Consider the following 14,972-nt stretch of genomic DNA (forward strand, 5'->3'; position numbering starts at 1 on the left):
TCTGAGAATGATTCTCTGGGGTTTTTAAAGGATGATATTTCCTTTTCCACCTTTGACAACAAAGAGCTTGACATCTCCACTTGTAAATCCACAAAAAGAGTGTTTCAATTCTGTTCTGTCTAAAAGAAGGTTCAACTCTGTGAGTTGAATAAACGCAACCCAAAGTATTTACTGAGGATTCCTCTGTCTAGCATTAGATGTAGAAATCCCGTTTCCAATGAAATCCTCAAAGAGGTCCAAATATCCACTTGCAGATGTTACAAAGAGAGTGTTTCCAAACTGCTCTATGAAAAGAAAAGTTAAACTCTGTGAGTGGAACGCACACATCACAAGATGGTTTCTGAAAATGATTCTCTGTATTTTTTACACGAAGATGTTTCCTTTTCTACCTGTGGTCGAAAAGCGCTTGAAATCTCCACTTGTAAATACGATCAAAAGAGTGTTTCAGATCTGTTCTGTCTAAAAGAAGATTCAACTCTGTGAGTTGAATACACGCAACTCAAAGAAGTCACTGAGAATTCTTCTCTGTAGCATTAGATGAAGAAATCCCGTTTCCAACGAAACCCTCAAAGAGGTCCAAATATCCACATCCAGACGTTACAAACAGAGTGTTTCCACACTGCTCTATGGAAAGAAAGGTTAAACTCTGTGAGTGGTACGCACGCATCACAAGGTGGTTTCTGAAAATGATTCTCTGTAGTTTTCATACGAAGATATTTCCTTTTCTTCCATTGGCTCCAAATTCCTTGAAATCTCCACTTGCAATTCCCGCAAAAAGGGTGTTTCCAATCTTCTCCGTCTAAAGGAAGGTTCAACTCTGTGAGTTGAGTACACGCAACCCAGGGAAGTTACTGAGAATTCTTCTGTCTAGCATTAGATGAAGAAATCCCGTTTCCAACGAAATCCTCAAGAGGTCCAAGTATCCACTTGCAGAAGTTACAAACAGAATGTTTCCAAACTGCTCCATGAAAGAAAGGTTAAACTCTGTGAGTGGAACGCACACATCACAACGTGGTTTCTGAGAATGATTCTCTGGAATTTTTATTGTAAGATATTTCGTTTTCTACCTTTGACAACAAACCGCTTGAAATCTCCACTTGTAAATTCCACAAAAAGAGGGTTTCAAATCTGTTCTGTGTAAAAGAAGATTCAACTGTGTGAGTTGAACACACTCAACCCAACGTAGTTACTGAGGATTCTTCTGCCGGGCATTAGATGAAGAAATCCCGTTTCCAACGAAATCCTCAAAGAGGTCCAAATATCCACTTGCAGATGTTGCAAACAGAGTGTTCCCAAACTGCTCTATGAAAAAGAAAGGTTAAACTCTGTGAGTGGAATGCACACATCACAACGTGGTTTCTGAAAATGATTCTCTGTAGTTTTTATACGAAGATATTTCCTTTCCTCCCTGTGGCCGAAAAGCGCTTGAAATCTCCACTTGTAAATTCGATAAAAAGAGTGTTTCAAATCTGTTCTGTCTAAAAGAAGATTCAACTCTAATGAGTTGAATACACGCAACTCAAAGAAGTTACTGAGAATTCTTCTGTCTAGCATTAGATGAAGAAATCCCGTTTCCAACGAAATCCTCAAAGAGCTCCAATTATCCACTTGCAGACGTTACAAACAGAGTGTTTCCAAACTGCTCTACGAACAGAAAGGTTAAACGCTGTGAGTGGAACACACACATCACAAAGTGGTTTCTGAGAATGATTCTCTCTAATTTATATACGAAGATATTTCCTTTTATACAATTCGCCCCAATGTGCTTGAAATCTCCACTTGCAAATTCCACAAAAAGAGTGTTTCAAATCTGCTCTCTCTAAAGGAAGGTTCAACTCTGTGAGCTGAACACACGCAACCCAAAGAAGTTGGTGCGGATTCTTCTGTCTAGCACTAGATGAAGAAAACACGTTTCCAACGAAATCCTCAAAGACGTCCAAGTATCCACTTGCAGAATTTACAAACAGAGTGTTTCCAAACTGCTCCATGAAAGAAAGGTTAAACTCTATGGGTGGAATGCACACATCAAAACGTGGTTTCTCAGAATGATTCTCTGGAGATTTTATAGGAAGACATTTCCTTTTCTAACTTTCACATCAAAGCGCTTGAAATCTCCACTTGTAAATTCCACAAAAAGAGTGTTTCAAATCTGTTCTGTCTCAAAGAAGGTTCAACTCTGTGAGTTGCATACACGCAACCCAAAGCAGTTACTGAGAATTATTCTGTCTAGCATTAGATGAAGAAATCCCGTTTACAACGAAATCCTCAAGGAGGTCCAATTATCCACGTGCAGACGTTACTAACAGAGTGTTTCCAAACTGCCCTATGAAAAGAAAGGTTAAACTCTGTGAGTGGAACGCACACATCCCAAAGTGGTTTCTGAGAATGATTCTCTCTAGTTTATATAAGAAGATATTTCCTTTTCTACCTGTGGCCGAAAAGCGCTTGAAATCTCCACTTGCAAATTCGATAAAAAGAGTGTTTCCAATCTGCTCTCTGTAAAGGATGGTTCAACTCTGTGAGTTGAATACACGCAGCTCAAAGAAGTTACTGAGAATTCTTCTGTGTAGCATTAGAAGAAGAAATCCCGTTTCCAACGAAATCCTCAAAGAAATCCAATTATCCACATGCAGACGTTACAGAGTGTTTCCAAACTGCTCTATGAAAAGAAAGGTTAAACGCTGTGAGTGGAACGCACACATCACAATGCGGTGGTTTCTGAGAATGATTCTCTCTAGTTTTTAAAGGAAGATATTTCCTTTTCTGCCATTGGCCCCAAAGCGCATGAGATCTCCACTTGCAAATTCCACAAAAAGAGAGTTTCAGATCTGCTCTGTCTCAAGGATGGTTCAACTCTGTGAGTTGAATACACGCAACCCAAAGAAGTTACTGAGGATTCTTCTGTCTAGCATTAAATGAAGAAATCCCGTTTCCAACGAAATCCTCAAGAGGTCCAAATATCCACTTGCAGGCTTTACAAACAGAGTGTTTCCAAACTGCTCCATGAAAGAAAGGTTAAACTCTGTGAGTGGAACGCACACATCACAACGTGGGTTCTGAGAATGATTCTCTGGGGTTTTTAAAGGATGATATTTCCTTTTCCACCTTTGACAACAAAGAGCTTCACATCTCCACTTGTAAATCCACAAAAAGAGTGTTTCAATTCTGTTCTGTCTAAAAGAAGGTTCAACTCTGTGAGTTGAATAAACGCAACCCAAAGTATTTACTGAGGATTCCTCTGTCTAGCATTAGATGTAGAAATCCCGTTTCCAATGAAATCCTCAAAGAGGTCCAAATATCCACTTGCAGATGTTACAAACAGAGTGTTTCCAAACTGCTCTATGAAAAGAAAAGTTAAACTCTGTGAGTGGAACGCACACATCACAAGATGGTTTCTGAAAATGATTCTCTGTATTTTTTATACGAAGATGTTTCCTTTTCTACCTGTGGTCGAAAAGCGCTTGAAATCTCCACTTGTAAATACGATCAAAAGAGTGTTTCAGATCTGTTCTGTCTAAAAGAAGATTCAACTCTGTGAGTTGAATACACGCAACTCAAAGAAGTCACTGAGAATTCTTCTCTGTAGCATTAGATGAAGAAATCCCATTTCCAACGAAACCCTCAAAGAGGTCCAAATATCCACATCCAGACGTTACAAACAGAGTGTTTCCACACCGCTCTATGGAAGGAAAGGTTAAACTCTGTGAGTGGTACGCACGCATCACAAGGTGGTTTCTGAAAATGATTCTCTGTAGTTTTCATACGAAGATATTTCCTTTTCTTCCATTGGCTCCAAATTCCTTGAAATCTCCACTTGCAATTCCCGCAAAAAGGGTGTTTCCAATCTTCTCCGTCTAAAGGAAGGTTCAACTCTGTGAGTTGAGTACACGCAACCCAGGGAAGTTACTGAGAATTCTTCTGTCTAGCATTAGATGAAGAAATCCCGTTTCCAACGAAATCCTCAAGAGGTCCAAGTATCCACTTGCAGAAGTTACAAACAGAATGTTTCCAAACTGCTCCATGAAAGAAAGGTTAAACTCTGTGAGTGGAACGCACACATCACAACGTGGTTTCTGAGAATGATTCTCTGGAATTTTTATTGTAAGATATTTCGTTTTCTACCGTTGACAACAAACCGCTTGAAATCTCCACTTGTAAATTCCACAAAAAGAGGGTTTCAAATCTGTTCTGTGTAAAAGAAGATTCAACTGTGTGAGTTGAACACACTCAACCCAACGTAGTTACTGAGGATTCTTCTGCCGGGCATTAGATGAAGAAATCCCGTTTCCAACGAAATCCTCAAAGAGGTCCAAATATCCACTTGCAGATGTTGCAAACAGAGTGTTCCCAAACTGCTCTATGAAAAAGAAAGTTTAAACTCTGTGAGTGGAATGCACACATCACAACATGGTTTCTGAAAATGATTCTCTGTAGTTTTTATACGAAGATATTTCCTTTCCTCCCTGTGGCCGAAAAGCGCTTGAAATCTCCACTTGTAAATTCGATAAAAAGAGTGTTTCAAATCTGTTCTGTCTAAAAGAAGATTCAACTCTAATGAGTTGAATACACGCAACTCAAAGAAGTTACTGAGAATTCTTCTGTCTAGCATTAGATGAAGAAATCCCGTTTCCAACGAAATCCTCAAAGAGCTCCAATTATCCACTTGCAGACGTTACAAACAGAGTGTTTCCAAACTGCTCTACGAACAGAAAGGTTAAACGCTGTGAGTGGAACACACACATCACAAAGTGGTTTCTGAGAATGATTCTCTCTAATTTATATACGAAGATATTTCCTTTTATACAATTCGCCCCAATGTGCTTGAAATCTCCACTTGCAAATTCCACAAAAAGAGTGTTTCAAATCTGCTCTCTCTAAAGGAAGGTTCAACTCTGTGAGCTGAACACACGCAACCCAAAGAAGTTGGTGCGGATTCTTCTGTCTAGCACTAGATGAAGAAAACACGTTTCCAACGAAATCCTCAAAGACGTCCAAGTATCCACTTGCAGAATTTACAAACAGAGTGTTTCCAAACTGCTCCATGAAAGAAAGGTTAAACTCTATGAGTGGAATGCACACATCAAAACGTGGTTTCTCAGAATGATTCTCTGGAGATTTTATAGGAAGACATTTCCTTTTCTAACTTTCACATCAAAGCGCTTGAAATCTCCACTTGTAAATTCCACAAAAAGAGTGTTTCAAATCTGTTCTGTCTCAAAGAAGGTTCAACTCTGTGAGTTGCATACACGCAACCCAAAGCAGTTACTGAGAATTATTCTGTCTAGCATTAGATGAAGAAATCCCGTTTACAACGAAATCCTCAAGGAGGTCCAATTATCCACTTGCAGACGTTACTAACAGAGTGTTTCCAAACTGCCCTATGAAAACAAAGGTTAAACTCTGTGAGTGGAACGCACACATCCCAAAGTGGTTTCTGAGAATGATTCTCTCTAGTTTATATAAGAAGATATTTCCTTTTCTACCTGTGGCCGAAAAGCGCTTGAAATCTCCACTTGCAAATTCGATAAAAAGAGTGTTTCCAATCTGCTCTCTGTAAAGGATGGTTCAACTCTGTGAGTTGAATACACGCAGCTCAAAGAAGTTACTGAGAATTCTTCTGTGTAGCATTAGAAGAAGAAATCCCGTTTCCAACGAAATCCTCAAAGAAATCCAATTATCCACATGCAGACGTTACAGAGTGTTTCCAAACTGCTCTATGAAAAGAAAGGTTAAACGCTGTGAGTGGAACGCACACATCACAATGCGGTGGTTTCTGAGAATGATTCTCTCTAGTTTTTAAAGGAAGATATTTCCTTTTCTGCCATTGGCCCCAAAGCGCATGAGATCTCCACTTGCAAATTCCACAAAAAGAGAGTTTCAGATCTGCTCTGTCTCAAGGATGGTTCAACTCTGTGAGTTGAATACACGCAACCCAAAGAAGTTACTGAGGATTCTTCTGTCTAGCATTAGATGAAGAAATCCCGTTTCCAACGAAATCCTCAAGAGGTCCAAATATCCACTTGCAGACTTTACAAACAGAGTGTTTCCAAACTGCTCCATGAAAGAAAGGTTAAACTCTGTGAGTGGAACGCACACATCACAACGTGGGTTCTGAGAATGATTCTCTGGGGTTTTTAAAGGATGATATTTCCTTTTCCACCTTTGACAACAAAGAGCTTGACATCTCCACTTGTAAATCCACAAAAAGAGTGTTTCAATTCTGTTCTGTCTAAAAGAAGGTTCAACTCTGTGAGTTGAATAAACGCAACCCAAAGTATTTACTGAGGATTCCTCTGTCTAGCATTAGATGTAGAAATCCCGTTTCCAATGAAATCCTCAAAGAGGTCCAAATATCCACTTGCAGATGTTACAAAGAGAGTGTTTCCAAGCTGCTCTATGAAAAGAAAAGTTAAACTCTGTGAGTGGAACGCACACATCACAAGATGGTTTCTGAAAATGATTCTCTGTATTTTTTACACGAAGATGTTTCCTTTTCTACCTGTGGTCGAAAAGCGCTTGAAATCTCCACTTGTAAATACGATCAAAAGAGTGTTTCAGATCTGTTCTGTCTAAAAGAAGATTCAACTCTGTGAGTTGAATACACGCAACTCAAAGAAGTCACTGAGAATTCTTCTCTGTAGCATTAGATGAAGAAATCCCGTTTCCAACGAAACCCTCAAAGAGGTCCAAATATCCACATCCAGACGTTACAAACAGAGTGTTTCCACACTGCTCTATGGAAAGAAAGGTTAAACTCTGTGAGTGGTACGCACGCATCACAAGGTGGTTTCTGAAAATGATTCTCTGTAGTTTTCATACGAAGATATTTCCTTTTCTTCCATTGGCTCCAAATTCCTTGAAATCTCCACTTGCAATTCCCGCAAAAAGGGTGTTTCCAATCTTCTCCGTCTAAAGGAAGGTTCAACTCTGTGAGTTGAGTACACGCAACCCAGGGAAGTTACTGAGAATTCTTCTGTCTAGCATTAGATGAAGAAATCCCGTTTCCAACGAAATCCTCAAGAGGTCCAAGTATCCACTTGCAGAAGTTACAAACAGAATGTTTCCAAACTGCTCCATGAAAGAAAGGTTAAACTCTGTGAGTGGAACGCACACATCACAACGTGGTTTCTGAGAATGATTCTCTGGAATTTTTATTGTAAGATATTTCGTTTTCTACCTTTGACAACAAACCGCTTGAAATCTCCACTTGTAAATTCCACAAAAAGAGGGTTTCAAATCTGTTCTGTGTAAAAGAAGATTCAACTGTGTGAGTTGAACACACTCAACCCAACGTAGTTACTGAGGATTCTTCTGCCGGGCATTAGATGAAGAAATCCCGTTTCCAACGAAATCCTCAAAGAGGTCCAAATATCCACTTGCAGATGTTGCAAACAGAGTGTTCCCAAACTGCTCTATGAAAAAGAAAGGTTAAACTCTGTGAGTGGAATGCACACATCACAACGTGGTTTCTGAAAATGATTCTCTGTAGTTTTTATACGAAGATATTTCCTTTCCTCCCTGTGGCCGAAAAGCGCTTGAAATCTCCACTTGTAAATTCGATAAAAAGAGTGTTTCAAATCTGTTCTGTCTAAAAGAAGATTCAACTCTAATGAGTTGAATACACGCAACTCAAAGAAGTTACTGAGAATTCTTCTGTCTAGCATTAGATGAAGAAATCCCGTTTCCAACGAAATCCTCAAAGAGCTCCAATTATCCACTTGCAGACGTTACAAACAGAGTGTTTCCAAACTGCTCTACGAACAGAAAGGTTAAACGCTGTGAGTGGAACACACACATCACAAAGTGGTTTCTGAGAATGATTCTCTCTAATTTATATACGAAGATATTTCCTTTTATACAATTCGCCCCAATGTGCTTGAAATCTCCACTTGCAAATTCCACAAAAAGAGTGTTTCAAATCTGCTCTCTCTAAAGGAAGGTTCAACTCTGTGAGCTGAACACACGCAACCCAAAGAAGTTGGTGCGGATTCTTCTGTCTAGCACTAGATGAAGAAAACACGTTTCCAACGAAATCCTCAAAGACGTCCAAGTATCCACTTGCAGAATTTACAAACAGAGTGTTTCCAAACTGCTCCATGAAAGAAAGGTTAAACTCTATGGGTGGAATGCACACATCAAAACGTGGTTTCTCAGAATGATTCTCTGGAGATTTTATAGGAAGACATTTCCTTTTCTAACTTTCACATCAAAGCGCTTGAAATCTCCACTTGTAAATTCCACAAAAAGAGTGTTTCAAATCTGTTCTGTCTCAAAGAAGGTTCAACTCTGTGAGTTGCATACACGCAACCCAAAGCAGTTACTGAGAATTATTCTGTCTAGCATTAGATGAAGAAATCCCGTTTACAACGAAATCCTCAAGGAGGTCCAATTATCCACTTGCAGACGTTACTAACAGAGTGTTTCCAAACTGCCCTATGAAAACAAAGGTTAAACTCTGTGAGTGGAACGCACACATCCCAAAGTGGTTTCTGAGAATGATTCTCTCTAGTTTATATAAGAAGATATTTCCTTTTCTACCTGTGGCCGAAAAGCGCTTGAAATCTCCACTTGCAAATTCGATAAAAAGAGTGTTTCCAATCTGCTCTCTGTAAAGGATGGTTCAACTCTGTGAGTTGAATACACGCAGCTCAAAGAAGTTACTGAGAATTCTTCTGTGTAGCATTAGAAGAAGAAATCCCGTTTCCAACGAAATCCTCAAAGAAATCCAATTATCCACATGCAGACGTTACAGAGTGTTTCCAAACTGCTCTATGAAAAGAAAGGTTAAACGCTGTGAGTGGAACGCACACATCACAATGCGGTGGTTTCTGAGAATGATTCTCTCTAGTTTTTAAAGGAAGATATTTCCTTTTCTGCCATTGGCCCCAAAGCGCATGAGATCTCCACTTGCAAATTCCACAAAAAGAGAGTTTCAGATCTGCTCTGTCTCAAGGATGGTTCAACTCTGTGAGTTGAATACACGCAACCCAAAGAAGTTACTGAGGATTCTTCTGTCTAGCATTAGATGAAGAAATCCCGTTTCCAACGAAATCCTCAAGAGGTCCAAATATCCACTTGCAGACTTTACAAACAGAGTGTTTCCAAACTGCTCCATGAAAGAAAGGTTAAACTCTGTGAGTGGAACGCACACATCACAACGTGGGTTCTGAGAATGATTCTCTGGGGTTTTTAAAGGATGATATTTCCTTTTCCACCTTTGACAACAAAGAGCTTGACATCTCCACTTGTAAATCCACAAAAAGAGTGTTTCAATTCTGTTCTGTCTAAAAGAAGGTTCAACTCTGTGAGTTGAATAAACGCAACCCAAAGTATTTACTGAGGATTCCTCTGTCTAGCATTAGATGTAGAAATCCCGTTTCCAATGAAATCCTCAAAGAGGTCCAAATATCCACTTGCAGATGTTACAAAGAGAGTGTTTCCAAACTGCTCTATGAAAAGAAAAGTTAAACTCTGTGAGTGGAACGCACACATCACAAGATGGTTTCTGAAAATGATTCTCTGTATTTTTTACACGAAGATGTTTCCTTTTCTACCTGTGGTCGAAAAGCGCTTGAAATCTCCACTTGTAAATACGATCAAAAGAGTGTTTCAGATCTGTTCTGTCTAAAAGAAGATTCAACTCTGTGAGTTGAATACACGCAACTCAAAGAAGTCACTGAGAATTCTTCTCTGTAGCATTAGATGAAGAAATCCCGTTTCCAACGAAACCCTCAAAGAGGTCCAAATATCCACATCCAGACGTTACAAACAGAGTGTTTCCACACTGCTCTATGGAAAGAAAGGTTAATCTCTGTGAGTGGTACGCACGCATCACAAGGTGGTTTCTGAAAATGATTCTCTGTAGTTTTCATACGAAGATATTTCCTTTTCTTCCATTGGCTCCAAATTCCTTGAAATCTCCACTTGCAATTCCCGCAAAAAGGGTGTTTCCAATCTTCTCCGTCTAAAGGAAGGTTCAACTCTGTGAGTTGAGTACACGCAACCCAGGGAAGTTACTGAGAATTCTTCTGTCTAGCATTAGATGAAGAAATCCCGTTTCCAACGAAATCCTCAAGAGGTCCAAGTATCCACTTGCAGAAGTTACAAACAGAATGTTTCCAAACTGCTCCATGAAAGAAAGGTTAAACTCTGTGAGTGGAACGCACACATCACAACGTGGTTTCTGAGAATGATTCTCTGGAATTTTTATTGTAAGATATTTCGTTTTCTACCTTTGACAACAAACCGCTTGAAATCTCCACTTGTAAATTCCACAAAAAGAGGGTTTCAAATCTGTTCTGTGTAAAAGAAGATTCAACTGTGTGAGTTGAACACACTCAACCCAACGTAGTTACTGAGGATTCTTCTGCCGGGCATTAGATGAAGAAATCCCGTTTCCAACGAAATCCTCAAAGAGGTCCAAATATCCACTTGCAGATGTTGCAAACAGAGTGTTCCCAAACTGCTCTATGAAAAAGAAAGGTTAAACTCTGTGAGTGGAATGCACACATCACAACGTGGTTTCTGAAAATGATTCTCTGTAGTTTTTATACGAAGATATTTCCTTTCCTCCCTGTGGCCGAAAAGCGCTTGAAATCTCCACTTGTAAATTCGATAAAAAGAGTGTTTCAAATCTGTTCTGTCTAAAAGAAGATTCAACTCTAATGAGTTGAATACACGCAACTCAAAGAAGTTACTGAGAATTCTTCTGTCTAGCATTAGATGAAGAAATCCCGTTTCCAACGAAATCCTCAAAGAGCTCCAATTATCCACTTGCAGACGTTACAAACAGAGTGTTTCCAAACTGCTCTACGAACAGAAAGGTTAAACGCTGTGAGTGGAACACACACATCACAAAGTGGTTTCTGAGAATGATTCTCTCTAATTTATATACGAAGATATTTCCTTTTATACAATTCGCCCCAATGTGCTTGAAATCTCCACTTGCAAATTCCACAAAAAGAGTGTTTCAAATCTGCTCTGTCTAAAGGAAGGTTCAACTCTGTGAGTTGAACACACGCAACCCAAAGAAGTTACTGAGGATTCTTCTGTCTAGCATTAGATGAAGAAATCCCGTTTCCAACGAAATCCTCAAAGAGGTCCAAATATCCACTTGCAGAATGTTACAAACAGAGTGTTTCCAAACTGCTCCATGAAAAAGAAAGGTTAAACTCTGTGAGTGGAATGCACACATCACAACGTGGTTTCTCAGAATGATTCTCTGGAGATTTTATAGGAAGATATTTCCTTTTCTACCTTTGGCAGCAAAGCGCTTGAAATCTCCACTTGTAAATTCCACAAAAAGAGTGTTTCAAATCTGTTCTGTCTCAAAGAAGATTCAACTCTGTGAGTTGAATACACGCAACTCAAAGCAGTTACTGAGAATTCTTCTGTCTAGCATTAGATGAAGAAATCCCGTTTCCAACGAAATCCTCAAAGAGGTCCAATTATCCACTTGCAGACGTTACTAACAGAGTGTTTCCAAACTGCCCTATGAAAACAAAGGTTAAACTCTGTGAGTGGAACGCACACATCCCAAAGTGGTTTCTGAGAATGATTCTCTCTAGTTTATATAAGAAGATATTTCCTTTTCTACCTGTGGCCGAAAAGCGCTTGAAATCTCCACTTGCAAATTCGATAAAAAGAGTGTTTCCAATCTGCTCTCTGTAAAGGATGGTTCAACTCTGTGAGTTGAATACACGCAGCTCAAAGAAGTTACTGAGAATTCTTCTGTGTAGCATTAGAAGAAGAAATCCCGTTTCCAACGAAATCCTCAAAGAAATCCAATTATCCACATGCAGACGTTACAGAGTGTTTCCAAACTGCTCTATGAAAAGAAAGGTTAAACGCTGTGAGTGGAACGCACACATCACAATGCGGTGGTTTCTGAGAATGATTCTCTCTAGTTTTTAAAGGAAGATATTTCCTTTTCTGCCATTGGCCCCAAAGCGCATGAGATCTCCACTTGCAAATTCCACAAAAAGAGAGTTTCAGATCTGCTCTGTCTCAAGGATGGTTCAACTCTGTGAGTTGAATACACGCAACCCAAAGAAGTTACTGAGGATTCTTCTGTCTAGCATTAGATGAAGAAATCCCGTTTCCAACGAAATCCTCAAGAGGTCCAAATATCCACTTGCAGGCTTTACAAACAGAGTGTTTCCAAACTGCTCCATGAAAGAAAGGTTAAACTCTGTGAGTGGAACGCACACATCACAACGTGGGTTCTGAGAATGATTCTCTGGGGTTTTTAAAGGATGATATTTCCTTTTCCACCTTTGACAACAAAGAGCTTCACATCTCCACTTGTAAATCCACAAAAAGAGTGTTTCAATTCTGTTCTGTCTAAAAGAAGGTTCAACTCTGTGAGTTGAATAAACGCAACCCAAAGTATTTACTGAGGATTCCTCTGTCTAGCATTAGATGTAGAAATCCCGTTTCCAATGAAATCCTCAAAGAGGTCCAAATATCCACTTGCAGATGTTACAAACAGAGTGTTTCCAAACTGCTCTATGAAAAGAAAAGTTAAACTCTGTGAGTGGAACGCACACATCACAAGATGGTTTCTGAAAATGATTCTCTGTATTTTTTATACGAAGATGTTTCCTTTTCTACCTGTGGTCGAAAAGCGCTTGAAATCTCCACTTGTAAATACGATCAAAAGAGTGTTTCAGATCTGTTCTGTCTAAAAGAAGATTCAACTCTGTGAGTTGAATACACGCAACTCAAAGAAGTCACTGAGAATTCTTCTCTGTAGCATTAGATGAAGAAATCCCATTTCCAACGAAACCCTCAAAGAGGTCCAAATATCCACATCCAGACGTTACAAACAGAGTGTTTCCACACCGCTCTATGGAAGGAAAGGTTAAACTCTGTGAGTGGTACGCACGCATCACAAGGTGGTTTCTGAAAATGATTCTCTGTAGTTTTCATACGAAGATATTTCCTTTTCTTCCATTGGCTCCAAATTCCTTGAAATCTCCACTTGCAATTCCCGCAAAAAGGGTGTTTCCAATCTTCTCCGTCTAAAGGAAGGTTCAACTCTGTGAGTTGAGTACACGCAACCCAGGGAAGTTACTGAGAATTCTTCTGTCTAGCATTAGATGAAGAAATCCCGTTTCCAACGAAATCCTCAAGAGGTCCAAGTATCCACTTGCAGAAGTTACAAACAGAATGTTTCCAAACTGCTCCATGAAAGAAAGGTTAAACTCTGTGAGTGGAACGCACACATCACAACGTGGTTTCTGAGAATGATTCTCTGGAATTTTTATTGTAAGATATTTCGTTTTCTACCGTTGACAACAAACCGCTTGAAATCTCCACTTGTAAATTCCACAAAAAGAGGGTTTCAAATCTGTTCTGTGTAAAAGAAGATTCAACTGTGTGAGTTGAACACACTCAACCCAACGTAGTTACTGAGGATTCTTCTGCCGGGCATTAGATGAAGAAATCCCGTTTCCAACGAAATCCTCAAAGAGGTCCAAATATCCACTTGCAGATGTTGCAAACAGAGTGTTCCCAAACTGCTCTATGAAAAAGAAAGGTTAAACTCTCTGAGTGGAATGCACACATCACAACGTGGTTTCTGAAAATGATTCTCTGTAGTTTTTATACGAAGATATTTCCTTTCCTCCCTGTGGCCGAAAAGCGCTTGAAATCTCCACTTGTAAATTCGATAAAAAGAGTGTTTCAAATCTGTTCTGTCTAAAAGAAGATTCAACTCTAATGAGTTGAATACACGCAACTCAAAGAAGTTACTGAGAATTCTTCTGTCTAGCATTAGATGAAGAAATCCCGTTTCCAACGAAATCCTCAAAGAGCTCCAATTATCCACTTGCAGACGTTACAAACAGAGTGTTTCCAAACTGCTCTACGAACAGAAAGGTTAAACGCTGTGAGTGGAACACACACATCACAAAGTGGTTTCTGAGAATGATTCTCTCTAATTTATATACGAAGATATTTCCTTTTATACAATTCGCCCCAATGTGCTTGAAATCTCCACTTGCAAATTCCACAAAAAGAGTGTTTCAAATCTGCTCTCTCTAAAGGAAGGTTCAACTCTGTGAGCTGAACACACGCAACCCAAAGAAGTTGGTGCGGATTCTTCTGTCTAGCACTAGATGAAGAAAACACGTTTCCAACGAAATCCTCAAAGACGTCCAAGTATCCACTTGCAGAATTTACAAACAGAGTGTTTCCAAACTGCTCCATGAAAGAAAGGTTAAACTCTATGGGTGGAATGCACACATCAAAACGTGGTTTCTCAGAATGATTCTCTGGAGATTTTATAGGAAGACATTTCCTTTTCTAACTTTCACATCAAAGCGCTTGAAATCTCCACTTGTAAATTCCACAAAAAGAGTGTTTCAAATCTGTTCTGTCTCAAAGAAGGTTCAACTCTGTGAGTTGCATACACGCAACCCAAAGCAGTTACTGAGAATTATTCTGTCTAGCATTAGATGAAGAAATCCCGTTTACAACGAAATCCTCAAGGAGGTCCAATTATCCACTTGCAGACGTTACTAACAGAGTGTTTCCAAACTGCCCTATGAAAACAAAGGTTAAACTCTGTGAGTGGAACGCACACATCCCAAAGTGGTTTCTGAGAATGATTCTCTCTAGTTTATATAAGAAGATATTTCCTTTTCTACCTGTGGCCGAAAAGCGCTTGAAATCTCCACTTGCAAATTCGATAAAAAGAGTGTTTCCAATCTGCTCTCTGTAAAGGATGGTTCAACTCTGTGAGTTGAATACACGCAGCTCAAAGAAGTTACTGAGAATTCTTCTGTGTAGCATTAGAAGAAGAAATCCCGTTTCCAACGAAATCCTCAAAGAAATCCAATTATCCACATGCAGACGTTACAGAGTGTTTCCAAACTGCTCTATGAAAAGAAAGGTTAAACGCTGTGAGTGGAACGCACACATCACAATGCGGTGGTTTCTGAGAATGATTCTCTCTAGTTTTTAAAGGA

This window comes from Gorilla gorilla, chromosome Y (genome assembly GCF_029281585.2).
Source record: "Gorilla gorilla gorilla isolate KB3781 chromosome Y, NHGRI_mGorGor1-v2.1_pri, whole genome shotgun sequence".
In the NCBI taxonomy this organism is placed as follows: domain Eukaryota; kingdom Metazoa; phylum Chordata; class Mammalia; order Primates; family Hominidae; genus Gorilla; species Gorilla gorilla.